The sequence below is a fragment of the Mobula birostris genome, chromosome 4 (genome assembly GCF_030028105.1).
Source record: "Mobula birostris isolate sMobBir1 chromosome 4, sMobBir1.hap1, whole genome shotgun sequence".
In the NCBI taxonomy this organism is placed as follows: domain Eukaryota; kingdom Metazoa; phylum Chordata; class Chondrichthyes; order Myliobatiformes; family Myliobatidae; genus Mobula; species Mobula birostris.
The window spans coordinates 161,804,191-161,827,744 of NC_092373.1; positions in this window are offsets into that span (position 1 = coordinate 161,804,191).

A 23,554-nucleotide genomic window follows, 5' to 3' on the forward strand; every position below is an offset into this window, starting at 1 on the left:
CACTGTCAGAGCAGTGCTGCCAGGATAATCAAGGACACAACCCCCCCAGCCAACACACTTTTCGTCTCTCTTCCCTCTGGAAGAAGGCTCAGGAGCTTGAAGACTTGGATGGCCAGATTTGGGAACAGCTTCTTTCCAACTGTGATAAGACTGCTGAACGGATCCTGACCCGGATCTGGGCCGTACCCTCCAAATATCCAGACCTGCCTCTCGGTTTTTTTGCAGTACCTTACTTTCCCTTTTCTATTTTCTATTTATGATTTTATAACTTAAATTTTTTAATATTTACTATCGATTTGTACTCCAGGGTGCACGAAGCGCAGAATCAAATATCGCTGTGATGATTGTACGCTCTAGTATCAATTGTTTGGCGACAATAAAGTATAAAGTATATGACTCAGCAATATGCAGTATAAGCTTGGCTATCTTTTGCCAATCCTTTTTCTCCAATATATATTCTTGTATTTAAACACTCATAGAGTCGAAGAAAGTACAGCACAGAAACAGGCCCTTTGGTTCATATAGTTCACGCTGAACCATTTAAACTGCCTAGTCCCATTGACCTGCACTGGGACCATAGTACTACCATCCATGTACTTTTCCAAACTTCTTTTAAACATTGAAATCCAGCTTGCATTGCACCACTAGTGCTGGCAGCTCATTCTACACTCTCACAACCTTCTGAGTAATGAAGTTTCCCCTCAAGTTCCCCTTAAACATTTCACCTTTCACCCTTTACCCATGACATCTGGTTGTAGTCGCACCCAACCTCAGTGGAAAAAGCCTGCTTGCATTTACTGTACTATACCCTTCATAATTTTGTATACCTTTTTCAAATCTCCTCTCAATCTTCTACATTCTAAGGAATAAAGTCCTAACCTATTCAAACTTTCCTTATAACTCAAGTCCTCCAGACCCAGCAACAACCTTGTAAATGCTCTCTGTACTCCTTCAACCTCACTTACATCTTTCCTGTAGGTACGTCACCAAAACTGCACACAATACTACAAATTAGGCTTCACCAATGTCTTATGAAACTTCAGCATCACATCTCATATCATGTACTCAGTACTTTGATTTGTGAAGGCCAACATGCCAGAAGCTTTCTTTATGACCCTATCAACCTGTGATGCTACTTTCAATGAACTATATACCTGTATTTCCAGATTCCTGAGTCCTCACCATTCACTGTGTAAGGCCTATTCTGGTTGCTCCTACCGAACTGCATCAATTTGCTCTTGTCCGCATTAAACTGCATCTGCCATTTTTCAGCCCATTTTTTCAGCTTGCCCAGATCCCGCTGCAAGCCATGTCAGCCGTCCTTGCTGTCCACTACACTCTCAGTCTTGGTGTCATCCACAAATTTTCTGATCCAGTTAACTACATTATCATCCTGATCATTGATATAGATGACAAACAACAATGAACCCATCACCAATCCCTGTGGTACTCTACTAGTCACAGTTCTCCAGTCAATGAGGCACTCTCTGGCTTCTCTCTCAAAGTCAATTTCTAATCCAATTTACTACCTTATATCGAACGCTGAGCGAATGAACATGCTTGACCAATCTCCCTTGCAGGACCTTGTCAAATTCCTTGCTAAGGTCCATGTAGACAACATCCACCCTTGCCTTCATCCACTTTCCTGGTAACTTCCTCAAGTTAGACATGACCTCCCATGCACGAAGCTGTGCTGAAAATCTTAAATCAGTCTATGTCTATCCAACTACTTACAGTATATATCCAGTCCCTTAAAATACCTTTCAATAACTTACCACTACTGATGTCAGGCTCAACAGCCTATAATTTCCTTGTATATTTTTAGAGCCTTTCTTAAACAGCATAACGATATTGGCTATCCTCCTCTGTTGATGCTTCTTTGCCTCACATCCATAGATTCTGTGTCCATCTCCTGAGTAAATACAGATGCAAAAAAATCATTGAGGATCTCTCCCATCTGTTTTGGCTCCAGACATGAATTACCATCCTGATATTCCAGAGAACCAATTTTGTCTCTAGCAATACTTTTGCTCTTAACATAATGTAGAATTCCTTAGAATTCTCCATCTCCTTATCTGCTAGGGCAACCTCATGCCTTCTTTTAGCCCTTCTGATTTCTTTCTTAAGTGTTCTCTTGCATTCCTTACACTCCAAATGCACCTCATTAGTTCCTGCCTGGCTATACCAGCTATGTACCCGCTTTTTGTTTCTTAACCAGGGCTTCAATATCTTTTGAAAACCAAGGCTCTCTTTACCTTTTATTCTGACAGGCACATACAAGCTTTGTACTCTCAAAAATTTCACTTTTGAAGGCCTCTCACTTATCAAGTACAACTTTGCAGAAAACAGTCTATCCCAAACCACACCTGCCAGATCATTTCTGTTACCATCAAAGTTCTCCAATTTAGAATCTCAGATAGTGGACCAGGTTTATGTTTTTGCATATTTAGTTTGAAACTTATTGCATCATGATTGCTAGATGCAAAGTGTTTCCCCACACAAACAACGAAATGTTTTCTCCCAATCTGTGCACTTCTGGCTTCTTTATTTAAAACAGGCATTATTTATTCACAAACAAGAGAAAATCTGCAGATGCTGGAAATCTACGCAACACACACACACACAATGCTGGAGGAACTCAGCAGGCCAGACAGTATTTATAGAAAAAAGTACAGTTGACATTTTGGGCTGAAACCCTTCAGCAGGACTGGAGGAAAAGAACTGAGGAGTAGATTTAAAACGTGGGGGGAAGGGGAGAGAGAACTACCAGGTGATAGGTGAAACCTGGAGGGGGAGGGGTGAAGTAAAGAGCTGGGCGGTTGATTGGTGAAAGAGACAGAAGGCCATGGAAGAAAGAAAAGGGGGAGGAGCACCAGAGGGAGGTGAAGGGGGGTGAGAGAGGGAAAAGGGGATGGGAAATGGAGAAGGAGTTGGGGGTTGTTGGGGGGGAGGGCATTACTGGAAGTTTGAGAAATTGATGCTCATGCCATCAAGTTGGAGGCTACCCAAATGGAACAGAACATGTTGTTCCTCCAACCTAAGTGTGACTTCATCACGACAGTGGAGGAGGCCAAGGATGGACATATCGGAATGGGAATGGGAAGTGGAATTAAAATGGGTGGCCACTGGGAGATCTTGCTTGTTCTGGCTGGAGCATAGATGCTTGGTCAAGCACTCCCAATCTATGTCGGGTCTCATTGATGTACAGGAGGCCACACCAGGAACACCGAACACAGTAAATGACACCAACAGACTCACGGATGAAGTGTCGTCCCACCTCGAAGGACTGTTTAGGGCCCTGGATGGTAGTGAGGGAGGAGGTGTAGGGACAGATGAAACACTTGTTCCACTTTATATAGTACATTTTCTGTGCCTGGTGAATCCTGTTACAATTTAGTTCTGCATTTGAAAGATCACACTTTGGTCTTCTGTTGAGAAATTCTCCCTTACTTTGTAAGGGATGTAATGGAGCTGTACAAGGAGAAACACAATAGGCAAAGATTTCCTGGGCTAGCCCGACTCTCCCTCCTGGATATTAGCCCCTTGAACCTTTTTGCCGGAGGAAGTTGTTTCAGCAGGTACAATAGTATCACTTATGAAGCACTTGGATAGGTACGTGGAGGGTCAGGCCTTGAAGGAATGGATTGTCCAGATACAGGACGTTGAGAGTACATGGAGGGTCGGGCCTTGAAGGAATGGATGAGCCAGATACAGGACATTGGGACTAGCTGGAGGGTTGGGCCTTGGAGGGATGGATGGGCCGGACACAGGACATTAGGAGTACGTGGAGGATCGGGCCTAGAAGGGATGGATAGTTGGACACAGGATGTTGGGAGTACATGGAGGATCGGGCCTTGAAGGGATGGGTGAGCTGAACACAGGACATTGGGACTAGCTGGAGGGTCGTGCCTTGAAGGGGTGGTTGGACTGGACACAAGACATTGGGAGTACGTACGTGGAGGGTTGGGCCTTGAAGGGATGGTTGGGCTGGACACAGGACATTGGGAGTACGTGGAGGGTTGGGTCTTGAAGGGATGGGTGGGCCGGACACAGGACATTGGGACTAGCTGGAGGGTCAGGCCTTGAAGGGATGTTTGGGCTGGACACAGGACATTGGGAGTACGTGGAGGGTTGGGCCTTGAAGGGATGGATTGTCCGGACACAGGACATTGGGAGTACATGGAGGGTTAGGCCTTGAAGGGATGGATGGGCTGGACAGAGGACATTGGGTCTAGCTGGAGGGCATCATAGTCAGCATGAACTTGTTGGGCTCAGCTACCCATTACATACCATCTATTACTCTCTGACTCTACCTAAAAACCTCAGGTAGATCATGTCTCAGACATCTAACATGAAAGATACCCTCTGGTGAATCTGTGTCACATTCTGATTCCAAACGTGCACTATGAATCCGGGTGCAAGGGATCACAAAGGACTGCAGTCTTTGACTTTGCACAGTCAGGAGACTGAAATCTTGTGGAGCGTCCTCTGTGTTACTGGGCATTCATAGGAAGGGAGATGAGTTGTCCTGTTTAATCAAACATTGCATCGGTCATTTGTTCTCAACATCAATTTGGCTTCTGTCTGCTAAATTTCAGTCTAGAATGAACCCCCAGCTATATCCTTGCTCCCTCCTGTACCTGTTAAACCTGAATGTCATCCTAAATCCCACCTCAGTCCTCCGATCACCTCCGACTCCTGCTTCACCACTCTTCTTCCCCTCTTTATACTGGCCATCTCCCTTCTCCACTCTTAATCCTAACGCGTGGTTCTGAACCGAAATGTCAACAATTCCTTTTCTCACACAGATGCTGCTCGGCCCATTGAAGTCCTCCAGCAGATTGTTTGTTGAACTGATGACAAAGTCCGCCGTGGGTGGTAAAGGGCTTAGGGATGAATCTTTTCCTTTGTCTATTGATTTTGTTACCAAAAAATCAGACAGTATTAATTTGAAGGATTAAAACTGAAGGAGTTAATCCCAAGCTCTGATTCAGAATCCCTCAGCAGTATTTCAGTCACCTTTCACTCTGATGGAGCAAACGGTTAAGTCTAACTTAGAGAGGACATCAGGGTATAAATTTCATTATTGAAAACTTGTTTTCTGTGCTGTTTTATGATCACTTTACATTGAACAGAAAATAATCCTACCTTTTTTATTCTGTCAAAGCTCTTCAGATTTCTGATTCTTTAGCTCTATCTGTTCCAATGTAAACAATACTGATTTTTCAAGATATCACTTACATTTATAATCTTATCCCTGGTATGATTTTGTCATGTTATGTATTTTCTATGTTAATTTTCTTTCCACCAAAGCTTTACATACTCCTGTAATTACATATCTGTGCTGAAATCCAGTTGCAACTTTGGTTCAATGTTTTTGTGTGCCAGATTGTTGACACAGTAGTATACAGTTACTGCAATGGACACATAACACCAGCAGCATTGGTTTCATCCTGACCTTGGGTGCTGTCTACTTGGACTTTTCCTGTTCTCCCTGTGATCCAGAATGCACTGGTTTCCTCGCAAATCTTAACAATGTACTGTTTAGGGGGTTAATTGACAAAAGTAAATTACCCGCGGTGTAGGTTGACAGGGAGAGAAGGAGGCAGTGGGGTTGGTCAGTTTGCTTGGGAGAGAAAACAGATTGCTGAAAATACATTGAACATAGATCATAGAATAGTACAGCACAGTACAGGCCCCTCGGCCCACAATGTTGTGCCGACCCTCAAACCCTGCCTCCCATATAAGCCCCCACATTAAATTCCTCCATATATCTGTCTAGTAGTCTCTCAAACTTCACTAGTGTATCTGCCTCCACCACTGACTCAGGCAGTGCATTCCACACACCAACCACTCTCTGAGTAAAAAACCTTCCTCTAATATCCCCCTTGACCTTCCCACCCCTTACCTTAAAGCCATGTCCTCTTGTATTGAGCAGTGGTGCCCTTGGGAAGAGGCGCTGGCTATTCACTCTATCTATTCCTCTTATTATCTTGTACACCTCTAACATGTCTCCTCTCATCCTCCTTCTCTCCAAAGAGTAAAGCCCTACCTCCCTTAATCTCTGATCATAATGCATACTCTCTAAACCAGGCAGCATCCTTCCTATAGTGAGGCGACTCGAACTGGACACAGTAGTCCAAGTGTGGCCTAACCAGAGTTTTATAGAGCTGCATCATTACATAGCGACTCTTAAACTCTATCCGTCGAATTATGAAAGCTAACATCCCATAAGCTTTCTTAATTACCCTATATACCTGTGAGGCAACTTTCAGGGATCTGTGGACATGTACCCCCAGATCCCTCTGCTCCTCTACACTACCAAGTATCCTGCCATTTATTTTGTACTCTGCCTTGGGGTTTGTCCTTCCAAAGTGTACCACCTCACACTTCTCCAGGTTGAACTCCATCTGCCACTTCTCAGCCCACTTCTGCATCCTATCAACGTCTCTCTGCAATCTTTGACAATCCCCTACACTATCTGCAACACCACCGACCTTTGTGTTGTCTGCAAACTTGCCAACCCCCGCTTCTACCCCCACATCCAGATCGTTAATAAAAATCACGAAAAGTAGAGGTCCTAGAACAGATCCTTGTGGGACACCACTAGTCACAATCCTCTAATCTGAAAGTACTCCCTCCACCACCACCCTCTGCCTTCTGCAGACAAGCCAATTCTGAATCCACCTGGCCAAACTTCCCTGGATCCCATGCCTTCTGACTTACTGAATAAGCCTACCGTGTGGAACCTTGTCAAATGCCTTACTAAAATCCATATAGATCACATCCACTGCACTACCCTCATCTATATGCCTGATCACCTCCTCAAAGAACTCTATCAGGCTTGTTAGACACGATCTGCCCTTCACAAAGCCATGCTGACTGTCCCAATCAGACCATGATTCTCTAAATGCCCATAGATCCTATCTCTAAGAATCTTTTCCAACAGCTTTCCCACCACAGACGTAAGGCTCACTGGTCTATAATTACCCGGACTATCCCTACTACCTTTTTTGAACAAGGGGACAACATTCGCCTCCCTTCAATCCTCCAGTACCATTCCCGTGGATAACGAGGACATAAAGATCCTAGCCAGTGGCTCAGCAATCTCTTCCCTCACCTCGTGGAGCAGCCTGGGGAATATTCTGTCAGGCCCCGGGGACTTATCTGTCCTAATGTATTTTCACAACTCCAACACCTCCTCTCCCTTAATAACAACATGCTCCAGAACACCAACCTCACTCATTATCCTCACCATCACCAAGTTCCCTCTCATTGGTGAATACCAAAGAGAAGTATTCATTGAGGACCTCGCTCACTTCCACAGCCTCCAGGCACATCTTCCCACCTTTATCTCTAATCAGTCCTATTTTCACTCCTGTTACCCTTTTTTTCTTCACATAATTGAAGAATGCCTTGGGTTTTTCCTTTACCCTGCTCACCAAGGCCTTCTCGTGCCCCCTGCTTGCTCTTCTCAGCCCCTTCTTAAGCTCCTTTCTTGCTTCCCTATATTACTCAATAGACCCATCTGATCCTTGCTTCCTAAACCTTGTGTATGCTGCCTTCTTCCACCTGACTAGATTTTCCACCTCGCCATGGTTCCTTCACCCTACCATTCTTAATCTTCCTCACTGGGACAAGTTTATCCCTAACATCCCGCAAGAGATCTCTAAACATCAACCACATGTCCATGGTACATTTCCCTGCAAAAACATCATCCCAATTCACACCCACAAGTTCTAGCTTTATAGCCCCATAATTTGCCCTTCCCCAATTAAAAATTCTCCTGTCCTCTCTGATTCTAACCTTTTCCATGATAATGCTAAAGGCCAGGGAGCGGTGGTCACTGTCCCCTAGATGCTCACCCACTGAGAGACCTGTGACCTGACCCGGTTCATTACCTAGTATTAGATCTAGTATGGCATTCCCTCTAGTCGGCCTGTCCACATACTGTGACAGGAATCCGTCCTGGACACACTTAACAAACTCTGCCCCATCTAAACCCTTGGAACTAATCAGGTGCCAATCAATATTAGGGAAGTTAAAGTCACCCATGATAACAACCCTGTTATTTTTGCACCTTTCCAAAATCTGCCTCCCAATCTGCTCCTCTGTATCTCTGCTGCAACCAGGGGGCCTATAGAATACTCCCAATAGAGTAACTGCTCCCTTCCTGTTCCTGACATCTACCCGTACTGACTCAAAAGAGGATCCTGCTACATTACCCACCCTTTCTGTAGCTGTAATAGTATCCCTGACCAGTAATGCCACCCCTCCTCCCCTATTTCTGCCCTCTCTATCCCTTTTAAAGCACTGAAAACCAGGAATATTGAGAATCCATTCCTGCCCTGGTGTCAGCCCAGTCTCTGTAATGGCCGCTACATCATAATTCCATGTATGTATCCAAGCTGTCAGTTCATCACCTTTGTTCCTGATGCTTCTTGCATTGAGGTACACACATTTCAGCCCTTCTACCTTACTGTCTTTACACTGTTTATTCTACTTCTCTTTCCTCAAAGCCTCTCAATATGTCAGATCTGGCTTTACTCCATGCACTTCTTTCACTGCTCTATCGCTCTGGGTCCCATCCCCCTTGCAAATCAGTTTAAACCCTCCCGAACCATGCCAGCGAACCTACCTGCAAGGATATTGCTCCCCCTCGAGTTCAGGTGCAATCCATCCAATCTGTACAGGTCCCACCTTCCCCAGAAGAGATCCCAATGATCCAAAAATCTAAAACCCTGCTCCCTGCACCAACTCCTCAGCCACGCATTCAACTGACATCTCCTCCAGTTCTTACTATCACTGTCACGTAGCACTGGCACCAATCCTGAGGACGCCACCCTTGAGGTCCTGTTCTTCAGCCTTCTGCCTAGTTCCCGAAACTCACACTTCAGGACCTCATCCCTCTTCCTGCCTATGCCATTGGTCCCAACATGTATCATGACTTCTGGTTGCTTTCCCTCTCGTACCAGGTGTAAGGGGGTTTCGTCTCTTATGTTACTGTGTAGGCTAATTAAAATGGCTTCTGTGTTATGTTATACTTGGGAATGTTCCTTTGTTATGTTACGCTGAGAAAATCCTTCCCGCTAGCAGTTTGTTGAATCACATTACTGATAAGAGGATGTTATTTATACCTCGGACTTCAACTACTGCACAGAGTCTTGTCATCTTCAGAAGTTTTCGGATGACTCTGCCATAGTTGGATGCATCAGCAAGGGAGATGAGGCTGAGTACAGGGCTATGGTAGGAAACTTTGTCACATGGTGTGAGCAGAATTATCTGTAGCTTAATGTGAAAGAGACTAAGGAGCTGGTGGTAGACCTGAGGCGAGCTAAGGTACCAGTGACCAGGGAGTCCATCCAGGGGGTCAGTGTGGACATGGTGGAGGATTACAAGTACCTGGGGATATGAATTGACAATAAACTGGACTGGTCAAAGAATCCTGAGGCTGTCTACAAGAACGGTCAAAGCCATCTCTATTTCCTGAGGAGACTGAGATCCTTTAACATCTGCCGGATGATGCTGAAGATGTTCTACGAGTCTGTGGTGGCCAGTGCTATCATGTTTGCTGTTGTGTGCTGGGGCAGCAGGCTGAGGGTGGCAGACACCAACAGAATCAACAAACTCATTCGTAAGGCCAGTGATGTTGTGGGGAAGGAACTGGACTCTTTCACGGTGGTGTCTGAAAAGAGGATGCTGTCTAAGTTGCATGCCATCTTGGTCAATGTCTCCCATCCACTACATAATGTACTGGGTGGGCACAGGAGTACATTCAGCCGGAGACTCAGTCCACTGAGATGCAGTACAGAGCGTCATAGGAAGTCATTCCTGCCTGTGGCCATCAAACTTTACAACTCCTCCCTTGGAGGCTCAGACACCCTGAGCCAATAGGCTGGTCCTGGACTTATTTCATAATTTACTGGCATAATTTACATATTACTATTTAACTATTTATGGTTCTACTACTATTTATTATTTATGGAGCAACTGTAATGAAAACCAGTTTCCCCCGGGATTAATAAAGTATGACTATGACTATGACTATGACTATGGTTATGAACCAATTGGGATAGTTGTTATGGTTTTGGTGTATTTGAAGATACTGTATGCGCGGGGTTTTGGGGCAGAAGGAGGGAGAGAAAGACAGAGGATGGACCAGGTGCTGTGAGTGCACTAATGGAGTCGGACCCCGAGGAGGGCGTTCGACAAGGAGAGGAGATGGAGACGGACTCATGTGGAGCATCTGGTCGACCACTTTTGTTGGTCCCAGGCGGCCAGTTGAGGTGTTTCAAAGGGTTGCAGGGTGAAGAAGAAGGGTCTTGAGTTCTAACTGTTTTGTGCACGAAGAGATTGAACTTTGATAAGTGTGGCGCCTTTTATTTTCCTTTTATATTTTATTCTCTATTAATTATATAGTTCCATTAATATCCATAAACTGTAAATCATTTAATCGTATCTGGTGTATTGTCTGTTAATTGGGCAGGGTGGAGTACATCACACAACATCCACACAAACTAATTACCCAGTTTGGCGGGGCCAAGGGCTGTTTCCCTAGATGACAGCGAGCCAAGCGACCCTGAGGGTGGCCAGGGGGTCTACATTGTGGGGGCTTTGTCCGGGATTGGTCTACTGGTATGCTGTGTGGGTGCCCTGTTTAAATCAGTAATGTGTGTCTCTGTGGGTTATTTGCTGGTTATTGCTGTATGTGTGGTGGGTGAGGTCTTTGTTCGAGTTTAGACTAGCATTGACAAGTTGGAGGTGGAACTCGGGGCTGTCCATGCTGTTGGAAGAGAGAGGAAAGAGTGGTCTGATTTGGAGGTAGTGTCTGCAAATAAATGTTCTAGCTCTGGCAGACTCTACCTGGCGTTTGGGATAGTGTACACCTCAAGAGGGGCGGAGGCGTGCGAGACGCGGGCGGAGCAGATCTCTCAGTTGTTAGATGAGTGGCAGTGCTCAGCTGAGGGAGAGCGACAGGGATTGGTTGAAAGTTTGAGTAGGCGGGCTGGTGACGGTGTTAGAGCTGGCAGGTTCACTTACACCGTAGTGACAGCTATCAGTTATTTGAAAGAGGGGGTAAGTTTTCAGTATGTCTTCTCTGGCTAGGAGGGCAGCTAAATTGCTTGCAGTGCCAGGGGGATCATTTCAGGGGATCAGCCCCTCCTTCAGTTGTTCAGCTGATCAGAGAGGTGTCGGGAAACTTCGTGGAGGCCCAGTGGGGGAACGGCTTGGGCTCTCTGGGGAAGCACGTTCCCAGCAATGTACCAATGAACTTCCGAAAGGAAAAGACCCTATTCCTGAAGGCTTAGAGGGACCACGCCCCAGGGTGTCATTATGGATAGGGGGAAGCGATGCTAAAACCATCCTCGACCCCGGGGCACATGTCAAGTTGTTGTATAGTTCATTTTACAACCGGTATCTGAAACATTTACCCTTGACAACCGCAAGGGCACCGGAGATTTTGGGTACCAGTGCCAGTAGTTATCCAGAAGACGATTATCAGTTAATGACCCTGGAGTTCACAGGGGCATTGTCTGGGCACCCAGCGTGTCAAGTTGCTTCTGAGGACGTGTGTAGCAGCCTTGAGCTGGTACCGAATTTAAGCGAGACGCAGCAGTGGTACGGCCTGGGGAAAATAGCTGAGGGAGAGACCCTCTTAGTAGATGCTTTGAACTACCAGGAGGGAGGGGAGTTGACTGCTGAAGTCACCTCAGTGAGAGACAGGTCACGGCAACTGTACCCTGGTGCCGTGGAAGATGGAGGCAGCGTGTGTGAGGATTATGCGACATGGTTTAATTGCTGGATCTGAGGAGTGGATGTTGCCAGATCTCGAGGAGTGCAGCTGTCGCGCTAAAGACGGCCATTATTAGTTCCCTAGGATTCTTCTGAGCCGAAAAGACGCCCAAGGGCATATCCGGAGCCCCTGCATCCTTCCCGCGGGGCATGAGGAAGACCATGGGGGAAGTGAACGCGTGTGGAGTTTTGGCGTATGTGGATGACCGCCTAGAGCTTGGATTCGCCTGGGGGGACCATGAGGCGAGGCAAGTGGCTGAGCCCGGGCAACCGAAGCGAAGTGTCAAATGTGGAGGAGTTTTTGGCGGGAGGAATTTGGTGCAATGTGAGAAAATTGACCCGACATACCAGTTGAACTTCCTGGTGTTGGGACAGACGGTGGTGGACCTGGGGATGGAAACCCAGGTCATCAATCTGAATGAGACACAGGGGGGAGAGGGGATTTGCACCGCTGAACTGAGTGCTCAGAAATGCCAGCCGGAGACGGAATGCCACACTTGTCGGGCGACCATTGCAGACTTGGAATTCACGCTCGTCAACGTGGAGAAGGAACAATGGAATTCCGAGCTGACACTGCGGTCATGTACTGATGAATTAATCCGGTGAGAAGAAACAATGACCCACCTTCGAAGGGATCAGCAGAAATTCAAGACATCGATCCAGAAAAGATTGGAAGAAGCTGGTGGGGTAACTGCGTCCCAGATTGAGATGGCCAAAAACCCTGAGTCACAACTGCGGAGGCTGTGGCGAGAGTTGAAGGAATCCCCGAAGAAGCTGGCGTCTTGACTGCAGGAGGCTGAAGGAGTAGCCCCAGCTAAATGTTTCAGTTTGGAGAAATTTAAACAGCAGCCACCGATCGAGGGAATGAGGAAGGATACGGATTTGAATGATGATGTGCTGGACATGTGGTACATGCTGCCTTTCACTAACTTCCCCGTGATTGAGAAAGAGACCTTTGGCCCTTCTCCCACTGAGTCAGGTGTAGTTGGGAGGGCTAGCTGTGGGCAGTCTGAGTTACAGCAGGATCAGGAGGAAGGAAAAGAAGCGGGGCCCTGGACATGGGACGGGGGGTCCGAGCTGTATGGTGGCCTGAGTGAGAGAGGAGTTGGCAAGCAGGCCTGAGGTCTCCCTAGTAGTGTCTGAGCCTTTTGGGTTTAGGTGAGGGGGTACAGAGGTCTCGGAGGGTTAAGAAGCTCCCAGATAGGTTGGCCAATGTAGCGCCCATGGAACGGGCGTAAGGTCCACTGTTTGGGGAGCACTGTCACTGTGTACCTATGTATGTGTGTGCTATTTAGAAGTCATGAGGACATGACTTTATTTGGTGGGGGGAGAGTGTAAGGGAGTTTCATCTCTTATGTTACTGTGTAGGCTAATTAAAATGGCTTCTTTGTTATGTTATACTTGGGAATGTTTCTTTGTTATGTTAAACACTGAGAAAATCCTTTCCGCTAGCAGTTTGTTGAATCACGTTACTGATAAGAGGATGTTATGAACCAATTGGGATAGTTGTTATGTTTTTGGTGTATTTGAAGATACTGTATGCACGGGGTTTTGGGGCAGAAGGAGGGAGAGAAAGACAGAGGATGGACTAGGTGCTGTGAGTCCACTAACGGGGTCAGACCCCGAGGAGAGCGTTCGGCAAGGAGAGGAGATGGAGACGGACTCGTGTGGAGCGTCTGGTCGACCACTGTTGTTGGTCCCAGGCGGCCGGTCGAGGTGGTCCAAAGGGTTGCAGGGTGAAGGAAAAGGGTTTTGAGCTCCAACGGTTTTTGTGCACGAAGAGATTGAACTTTGATAAGTGTGGCACCTTTTATTTTCCTTTTATATTTTATTCTCTCTTAATTATATAGTTCCAGTAATATCTATAAACTACAAATCATTTAATCATATCTGGTGTATTGTCTGTTCCTTGGCACCCGGAAGACAACAAACCATGCAGGTGTCCTTCTCACGTCCACAAAATCTCCTGTCTGCTCCCCTGACTATAGAGTCTCCAATGACGACAGCTCTCCTTTTCTCCGTCCCAGCCTTCTGCAGCACCAGGTCATACTCATTGCCGGAGGCCCTGCCACCGTGGCTCACACCTGGTGGGTCGTCCCTGCCAACAGTATCCAGGACGGTAAACTTATTATTCAGAGGAATGGCTACAAGGGTGCTCTGCACTACCTGTCTGCTCACCTTTACTTTCCCTGCTCTGACTGTCACCCAACGACCTGCTTCCGACAGCCTGGGTGTGACTACCTCCCTGTAGCTCTCATCTATGACTGCCTCATTCTCCCTTATGAGTCGAAGGTCATCCAGCTGCTGTTCCAGATTCCTTACACGGTCTTCCAGATCACCCAGCCGTATGCACTTCTGGCAGATGTGACTCTGCAGGAGAGGAGCATTCCCCCAAGACTGCCACATCTCACATGAGAGGCACATCACCGTCTCAGGAGACGTTGTAAAGACTAACTGCGGGCAAGCTTGTCCTCCGCCTCTTCTTGTCAAAGCCTCAAAGTGCCACTCCTTCACTGGCCCACTCACGCTCTGGCCACTTTCCATAGGCTGCTTCACTTGAGCTATCCCTCTATTTATCTGTTTGAGCTTTGCAAAATGCTTGGTCACCTGACCTCGACTGCCCAATCAGCTGCTTTCTGCTGAGTCAGAGCTATTCAAATCTTGATGGTCTAATCAACGGCTTTCTGCTGATCTATTCAAATCTTGATTGACTTGATTGCACAAACCAACTGCCAAAACTGCCAGAATCTCTCGAGTCATTGAGAAATGGGAATGTGTGTCAGCTTTGATTTAATGAGTCAAGAAGCCTCCATAGGCTTCAGAAGAATATTTGAATGTCACTTTTGAAGGCCTCTCACTTTTATCAAGTACACCTTTGCCAGAAACCAGCCTGTTCCAATCCACACTTGCCAGATCTTTTCTGATACCATCAAAATTGGCCTTGCTCCAATTTAGGATCTTAACCCATGGACCAGACCTATCCTTTTGCAAATTTACTTTGAAGCTACTGGCATCAAGAGGTGGGGCTTCAAGAAGGCAACATCCAGCACTGACCCACCACCAAGTATGATCATGGTTGATCTGATTATTAATTCTAACTCCACTTTCTAGCTGATTCCCACAACGTTAATTCCCTTATTGTCCAAAATTTTATCATTCCAGCTCTCCAGGGCCTTTATGAAGCCTATATCATTCTGAGAAGTGAAGTTGCACTTCATTTGTCTAAAGAGTCTGACCTCTTATCCTGGGATTGTGCCCCTCATTCTAGACATGCCTCCTCTCGCTCACTAATGGAAACATCCTTAGAGCATCTGTTCTGAAAGGCTCCTGTGAATGATGTATGTCTGAATGTAATCATTTCTCACCCTTCAATGCTCAGATGGTATGGATCCAATCTGTCTGATCTGTTCAGATACACCAGCTCCGTCAGCCTAGGGATTGCATTGGTAAACCTATACTGTACTGCCTCTCTGGAAAGTAAGAACTTCAATGGTATGGGCAGAAAAGTAAACTGGCAAAGTTAATTATGGTATCAATATTATTTAACAGGAACTCATCTACATATACATTCCGGGTTGTATATGTAGAAACGTGGCAGGCAGTGAACAGCGAGAAGGTATTTGGTTTGTTACTCAGTGGGCAGATTTTCTCATGAGGAGAGATTGGACAGGCTTCACTTGCAACCAAGTGAGCCCAGAAAATTGAGAGGGGACTGGCAGAACCATACAAGATCCTAAGGGGTCTAAACAAGGTGGATATGGAGAGGATGTTTTCTGCTGTGGAACAATCTAGAACTCGGTGTAACCACTTAACAATGAGTGGTTATCTATTAAAGGCAGGAATGAAGCAAACTTTTCCTCTCAGGTGATTGTGAGACTTTGGAATAATTTTCCTGAAAGGTTAGTGGATGCAGAGTACTTGAATCTATTTAAGGTAAAGGCAAATAGATACTTGATGAATGAGAGTGTGAAAGTTTCTTGCAGGAAGGCAGGAATGCAGGGTTGAGGTTAACATCAGGTCAGCCACAACCAGCCATGATCTTGTTAAATAGAGGAGCTGGCATGAGAGACCTATTTCTGTGCCTAATCTGAACACAGATGTGTAACTACTAATCCAAATGGTTAGACTAAGATTATGTTCAGAAATTCACAGCCACTTAGTAACTTGCCCTGAATTAAAGAATAATTGGAAAATAAAATAACAGGATGAGTTAAACAGATTGTGAAACTTTTTGACATTAAAAACCCAAGCACTAATGGCAACCTATGAGCTTGACTTCACAATCTGAATTGTCATTGACATCGGTGTGAATTATGAAGAATGATTTCACTTGTTGGGTGGCTTCAGCTTTCTGTGATGTGCTGCCTGGTTTCTGAACAAGTGTTCAATGTTTGGATGAAATTCCTTTGCCTACCCACCCTGATATCTATCTGCCTGCATTGAGGGAAATGATACAACCTTGAACCCGCGAAGCATTTTTCCTCCCTGATAACATCAGTTATGCTGAGAGAAGTTTTCCTACTTTGTTGAAAATTGAACAGGAAAAAATAGCATGCTCTATTTACCCAATATACTGTTCTGTAAATGGACTCTTAAAGTACACTTGCCATACTATTGTACAGAAGCCATTGGACGAGAACATTAGAGAGCAGAGATCACAAGTTTTGACACCACTTCCATGAAATTTAGTTTGCATAAGCATTGCTCACAATATGGGTCATGCATACAATAGCTACCTTTCACAAAGCAATGAGATATTTCCTCTGCACTGCTTACTGAAATTACGCAGTCCCTTGAAATTTGAACTTTTGCGCTTTTCTGCTGTTTTTCTGAAGAAGTTTTTACGTCATTCCCAGGTTACGTCTTGTTTCCATTCCAGAGCAATATTCTCAACCCAAGCAGTTCACAAGTCAGAAATGTGGCCAATTAGTATTCCAGCATATCAGACAATGCCTGAAACCTACAGGCTGTACATCAATTGGCCATCTGTATACTGGAGAGAATCTGTAAGCTGGAGCAAATCCGTATTAAGAATAGGTCAGCCCCTTCACTTGGATGTTTCCACCATGGAAGCTTCAGATTCATTTATTTATCACGTGTACATCAAAACTGACAGTGAAATGCATAGTTTGTATTAACAACCAACACAACCTAACGATGTGCTGGGGGCAGCCAGCAAGTATTGCCATACATTGTGACAGCAATATGGCATGTCCACTAGTTTGCTGAACTTGTGTCTGGTACCTCTCAAAGAGGTGAGTTAGAATTTCATCTTGGGCAGAGTGGCAGTCAGGGATGTAGTTCCTCCTTTCAGGAGGCAGAAATAAACAGACATGAAGGGCAAGTTATCTTTATTGAATGCTGGCACAGACATGGGCCAGGGACATGGAGAATGTAAACTACACCAAGGAGGAAGATCTCTGAAGATGCAGAAAGTAAACTAAAACCCACAAAACCTTCTGATTAAAAATTCTGATCCTCTATCATATCTATAAGTGTAAATAGAAAATAGGAGAAAAAAAGGTGCATTGTTCTTGAGTGAATAGAGAATCAATTGATAATTATTAAAATAACAACATCTGACTCAGGTAAGGTCATCAGAGAGGTGTTTTCAGCTTTCTTTGCTTCTCCCACAGTACTCCATTTCTCTTAAAGAGTGGCCAAGATAGAGGAGTATAGTACTTAACTTAATTAATATTAAGACACCTAGACCTTTGATCTGAAGACATGAAATCACATCTCAGTATGACAGCTAGGGCAATTAAATCAAGCAATGAACTAAATCTCAGTTGGGGAGCTTTCTATGGTAATACCCTACAAACAGGAAAATCTACTGCCCTGTTAAACACAGTTTAACTACAGTATGTGAGACATCAGACCCACCAACGTGATTCACTCTCATCTCCTCACTATAGGTATGGACAACAAGTGTCACTTTTTCCAGTGATGTAGACGTGATGTCAGCTGATTGTCTTTTCCCAAAACATTTCTGTTTATAAGCACAGAGAGGATCTAATAAAACAAAGATTATTTTCACCAGCCGAGGAGATACTATTGTATAGATTTTGAGCAAGTGCAGTTTTATCTTCATACAAAACTAATGGCATTGTATCAAAATTTCATTGATGGGGTTGAGGTGCAACATGCCCCCTAATAGTGGGGAACATAGATTTCAGATAAATTCCACGGGCTAATGAAAAAGCTGAGCGTACAACTGGAAAAGGCCTTGGTTCCTTGCTCAAGTTGGTGAATTGGCTGTTCTCTTCAAGTGCACGTGGGTAGATTTATCTTTTGTGTTGTAATGTGAGCGTTATTAAAAGTAAGCTAATACTAATTAGGATAATGTTTTTTTTTAATTTCCTGTGTGCTTTGTATATAGTGTTCCTGCCATGCCGTATGGGTTGTGGAAGCCTCTGTATATACATAACTGTTTTGACGTTCGAGTTAAAGTTGTTTTTTCAGGCATGAAGTTGTCGAGTGTGCCTTTTTCAAGATAGAAGTTACCACATATTTTTGGCGAGGTAAACTGGTTTTGTGGACGTGTTGGCACGTTTCAAACAGGAGCAGCAGCACCGATAAGGGGCCTCACGCTCAGATGGCTACTTTTGAGACTATCGTTGAATTTGTGGAGGCAATGGAGGACTGTCCGGAGTATGAGGAAAGGTTGGGACACTTTTTCTGTGCTAATGGAATTATTGAGGAGGCTAAGAAGTGCTCTATTCTCCTGAGTGTGTGTGGGGCGAAGACTTACAAACTAATAAGAAATTTAGGCACACTGTGGAAACCGGGGGACATTTCATATGACGAACTGGTCAAGCTCGTGGGGAACCACTACAATGCGAAACCTTCTGTGATTGTCCAATGGTGTAAGTTTCACAGCCGTTTCAGGAAGCCAGGTCAGTCTGTGGCCGAGCTTCGGCAGTTGTTGGAGCATTGTGATTTAGGAGTGTGTTGGAAGACATGCTCTGTGATAGATTAGTATGTGGCATTAATAATGATGGCATATAACGCCGCCTGTTAGGGGAAACCCCACCGTTAACTTTCAAGAAAGCCTTAGAGATTGCCCAAGGCATGGAGATGGCTGCTGATAACGTTAAGGATATCCAGAAAGGACATGGGGGGTCGCAGTGGGCAGCAGTGCACCAAGTCAGGAGGGATACTGGTAAGCAGGCAAAGCAGGTGGAATACTTCTGGTGTGCAGGAATGCACTATGCAAATGATTGCAAATTCAAAGACACTGTCTGCCATGCTTGTAGCAAAAAGGGACATTTAGCTAAAAACTGCAGAAGTTCAAAGGGTAAGATTAAGCCTGGGCAGGGGAAAGCTCAACAGGCTCAGGCAGTCCACACACCATCTAGAAGATGCAAATGAAGAGGCAGCATGTGCCTACAACATGTTCGTAGTGGAAACAGATGAGGAGCCACCTGATCCATATTATGCCACAGTCACTATCAGGGAAAGGACATTAAGTTTGAGATTGATTCAGGGGCTACGGCATCGGTCATTAGTGAGGAGACCTACAGGAGGACATGGGGGTCCAACCTGCCTCCCATTGGACCATCAAAGCTGAAACTCAGGACCTCTACGGGGCAGCCCATACCTCATTTAGGGGTGCTATATGTGGACATTGCAGCCGGGGGTCAGAAGGCTGAAGTCAGGCTAGTGATAGCTAAGGGCAGGGGGCCCAGTCTTTTGGGTCGTGATTGGCTTTGCAAAATCCGACTAAACTGGCATGAAATTAAGTATGCACACACGACGGAGGACATTCTGCAGCGCTACAGTGACATTTTTGGGGATGAGCTGGGAACATTGAAGGGCGTGACAGTGAAACTCCATGTCGACCCTAAAGCTACTCCATGTTTTTTTAAGCCCGGGTTGGTGCCCTATGCCATGAAGAGCAAAGTTGAGGAGGAGCTGGAACGTTTACACAGGCTGGGCGTTATTGAGCCTGTCCAGTTTTCAAGGTGGGCGGCTCCCATTGTTCCAGTTTTGAAGGCAGACAAAACGGTGAGGATATGTGGGGATTATAAGCTTACGGTGAATCAGGTCTCTAAGCTGGAGGAGTACCCATTGCCACGGGTGGATGACCTGTTTGCAACCCTGTCAGGGGGTAAACTGTTCACAAAGCTGGACATGAGCCACGCCTACCAAAAGCTGCTGCTCGATGAGGATTCAAAGGAGTATGTCACAATTAATATGCACAAGGGATTATTCAAGTACAATTGCCTGGTGTTTGGAGTGGCGTTCAACCCTGCCATTTTCCAAAGGTCTAGGCTACATTTGGACTTTGCTGGCCCTTTTATGGGGCAGATGTTTCTTGTAATGGTAGATGCGCATTCTAAATGGATCGAAGCTCACATCATGAGCAACATCACAGCCCCCTCAACCACAGACAAACTCAGGCAAGTGTTTGCAGTCCAAGGGTTGCCTGACACTCTGGTAACTGATAATGGCCCGACATTCACCATTGAGCTGTTCAGTGAGTTCATGCAGCAGAACGGCATTCACCACATTCGGACGGCCCCTTTCCACCCAGCCTCAAATGGTTTGGCTGAGTGGGCTGTTCAGACGGTGAAGGAAGGCCTGAAGTGGATGACAGGGGGCTCTCTTAGCATTCGGCTTTCACGTTTCCTGTTTAAATACCGCCTCACGCCACAGACTACGACTGCCTGCACTCCAGCAGAAATGCTGATGGGGCGTAGGCCCAAGTCAAGATTGGACCTGCTGCGCCCGGACATGAAGGCAAAAGTGAGACAGACTACTGTGGAAGCATGTCAACCAGTGACTTTGCCAGAGGGAGAGACGATGGCAGAGGGGTCAGGGTCCCCTGAAGAGGATGGACATTCTCACGCAGACACACAGACCCTCTCATGCCTCCAACACCAGACCCACCCAAAACACCATCACCAGCGGTGCCTGCTGGGTCACTGGGGGTAGTGCACAGATCACAGCGCACTCGTAAACCTCCTGACAGACTGAATCTTTGATAGGACAGTTTTTTTTTGTTGTTGTTAGAGTGAATGTTGAATCTGTCATGTTTTCCAGATGTTTTGTATTGGTAAACTGTTGCTGAGATACTAGTATAAGTTTTCAGGGGTATGCAAGTTAATAACACTATTCACTATTTAATAACACTATGATAGTTTTTATTTCCTAGTTTTTACATTTGGGGAATGTTGGATTTTAAAGGGGGAGAAGTGTTGTAATGTGAGCATTATTAAAATTAAGTTAATACTAATTAGGATAATGGAGGGGGGTGTTTACTTCCGTTCTTTTTACTTCTGGTGGGCTTTGTATATAGTGTTCCTGCCATGCCGGACGGGTTGTGAAAGCCTCTGTGTATACATAACGGTTTTGACGTTCGAGATAAAGTTGTAGCGTGCCTTTTTCAAGGTAGAAGTTACCACATTTTGCTTCAACATGGAGAAAGGAAAGGAATCTGGAATTAGTTGAGACTGATACAAAAGTTCATTATATTAACAAAGTATGTACACAGAATACAAATCTGAGATTTGTCTTCTCCAGGTATTTATAAAATACTGAAAACCATAGAGCTAGCTGAAAGAAAGACATCAATCCCCCTGGATGAAAAGAAAAAGATACAAAAACTCACAAGCCTCAAGCCCACTCCAAACCCTCCCACACTTAAAAACTAATGGATCACCCAAACCTCCAGCCCACCAATTGGCAACAAGAAAGATTGTTCGAGAACACAGAACAAACATAGAATTGAAAGTGGCCAAAATGAACCACAGTGCAATCTATAAATCTCAGAATTTGGGTAACATCTCCAAGAGCATTGGGACCCAGCAGCCTGATAACAATACTTAAAAGACACTTGGTCAGATACCCATATAGGAAAGCGTTAGAGAGATATGAGCCAAACACAGGCATATAGGACTTGCTTTGATGAGCCTTTTGGTTGGTATGGATGAATCTGGCTAAAGTGATTCCATTGTGTATTACTGTCTGACTATCTAATCCAGTAGTACCACCTGAAGGTAGTAAAATTTACAATCTCTTTTGTAGGATTCTTATTTAGATTTATTCCTGGAATGATTATTATACTGTAAAGTAATAAGGCTTTAAACAGGGACAATGCTGTCTCTTTAAGAGGGGAGATGGTACCAGCCCATGTTATAACATTGATCACTGTACAGGAAGCAGCAAGCACGTTTGAACAGGCATCTCACTATTTGCTTTTTTCGAAACTCAGGTTGATGGGTTGGCCGCTCCTTTCAAGTATACGTGGGTGGCTTTAACTTTCACTTTCATGACACCACAGTTTCTGATCAGACGTTGGATGTTACCTGCAGCTATCTTTCCCCTTCTTGATAAAGATCGGAGTTTTGGGGAAGAATATTCATATTGTCCTTACACCCCCTGAAAATGCCAGCGTCTCATCAGGTGTGGCAGTGTATTGTGCTGCTTATCAAAGAAGTCTCAGGTCCCATGAATATAGAACAAAAAGAATTGGCAGAAAAGAATATAATCAGGAGTTTAAAAATTTTGTGCAAGGCCATGAGAAAGAACCGATTTCACTATGAGGGTTGGGGAGACGGGGTGGAGGAGCCAAGGCAATGTGGGTGGGATGGAATAGGTGCTGTTGCTATAGGAATGGGAGAAGGAAATTAGCCACAACACATAATGCTTATTTCTCTTCTTGTTACCTTTTCCTTTGAGCTGTTTCCTTTCATCATTAATTATTGATATCTGGCTGTCAGCAGGAAAGCAGGTAAAAGCAAAGCACATTATCGTGGGGTCTGGGGTCACATACAAACAACCCTAGGAAGGACAACCAATTTCTTTCCTTAAAGGAGAATACTGAAATAAATGGCCACCATTGATGATTCTAGCTATTATCTTATACTTAAATTTAAATTGACTGGATTTAAATTCTGCAGGTGCCATAATGGGATTTGATCTTATGTTTCCTTAACATTAGTCTAAGTCAAACAACAGGAATTCTGCAGATGCTGGAAATTCAAGCAACACACATCAAAGTTGCTGGTGAACGCAGCGGGCCAGGCAGCATCTCTAGGAAGAGGTACAGTCAACGTTTCAGGCCGAGACCCTTCGTCCTGATGAAGGGTCTTGGCTTGAAACGTCGACTGTACCTCTTCCTAGAGATGCTGCCTGGCCTGCTGCGTTCACCAGCAACTTTGATTAGTCTAAGTCTCTAGATTTCCAATCTGGTATCAGAACAGGTATTAAGTTCCAACATTCCCTGATAGCCTTTGCACTGTGATTCCTCAACCAATTCAATTTATTTTAGATACAAGAATGTTAAGTTTAGACTTCAGGACTTACCCAGAGGTGAATACAATATAGAATAATTTAATTATAGTTAGCCTTATCATGCTGATAGGTCTCAAAATGCAACTGAATGCACAATGATTAGGGAGACAAGGCTGCTCTGAAGCGACTTTTCATCCCTCATCTGTGATATCAGTTAAATTTGTTTTCTTTAAAGAGTGTTCTGTTTAAGCCCCTATCCATGAGAACAATGTTCCTTTTAGATCAAATTCACCAGACCTGACTAGATTCCAAACAACAAAAAGTCAACAACAGTGTAAAGTCTGAAAGGTGCCAATTGTATGTCATATTGCTTGTTGCTATAAGGACTTATAAAAGATTAAAGCATCTCTTCTGTCTGTTTTGTTGTCAATAGGGTCATTTAATACTCTTAGATAGGTACATGGAGCTTAGAAAAATAGAGGGCTATGCGGTAGGGAAACTCTAGGCTGTTTCTAGAGTAGGT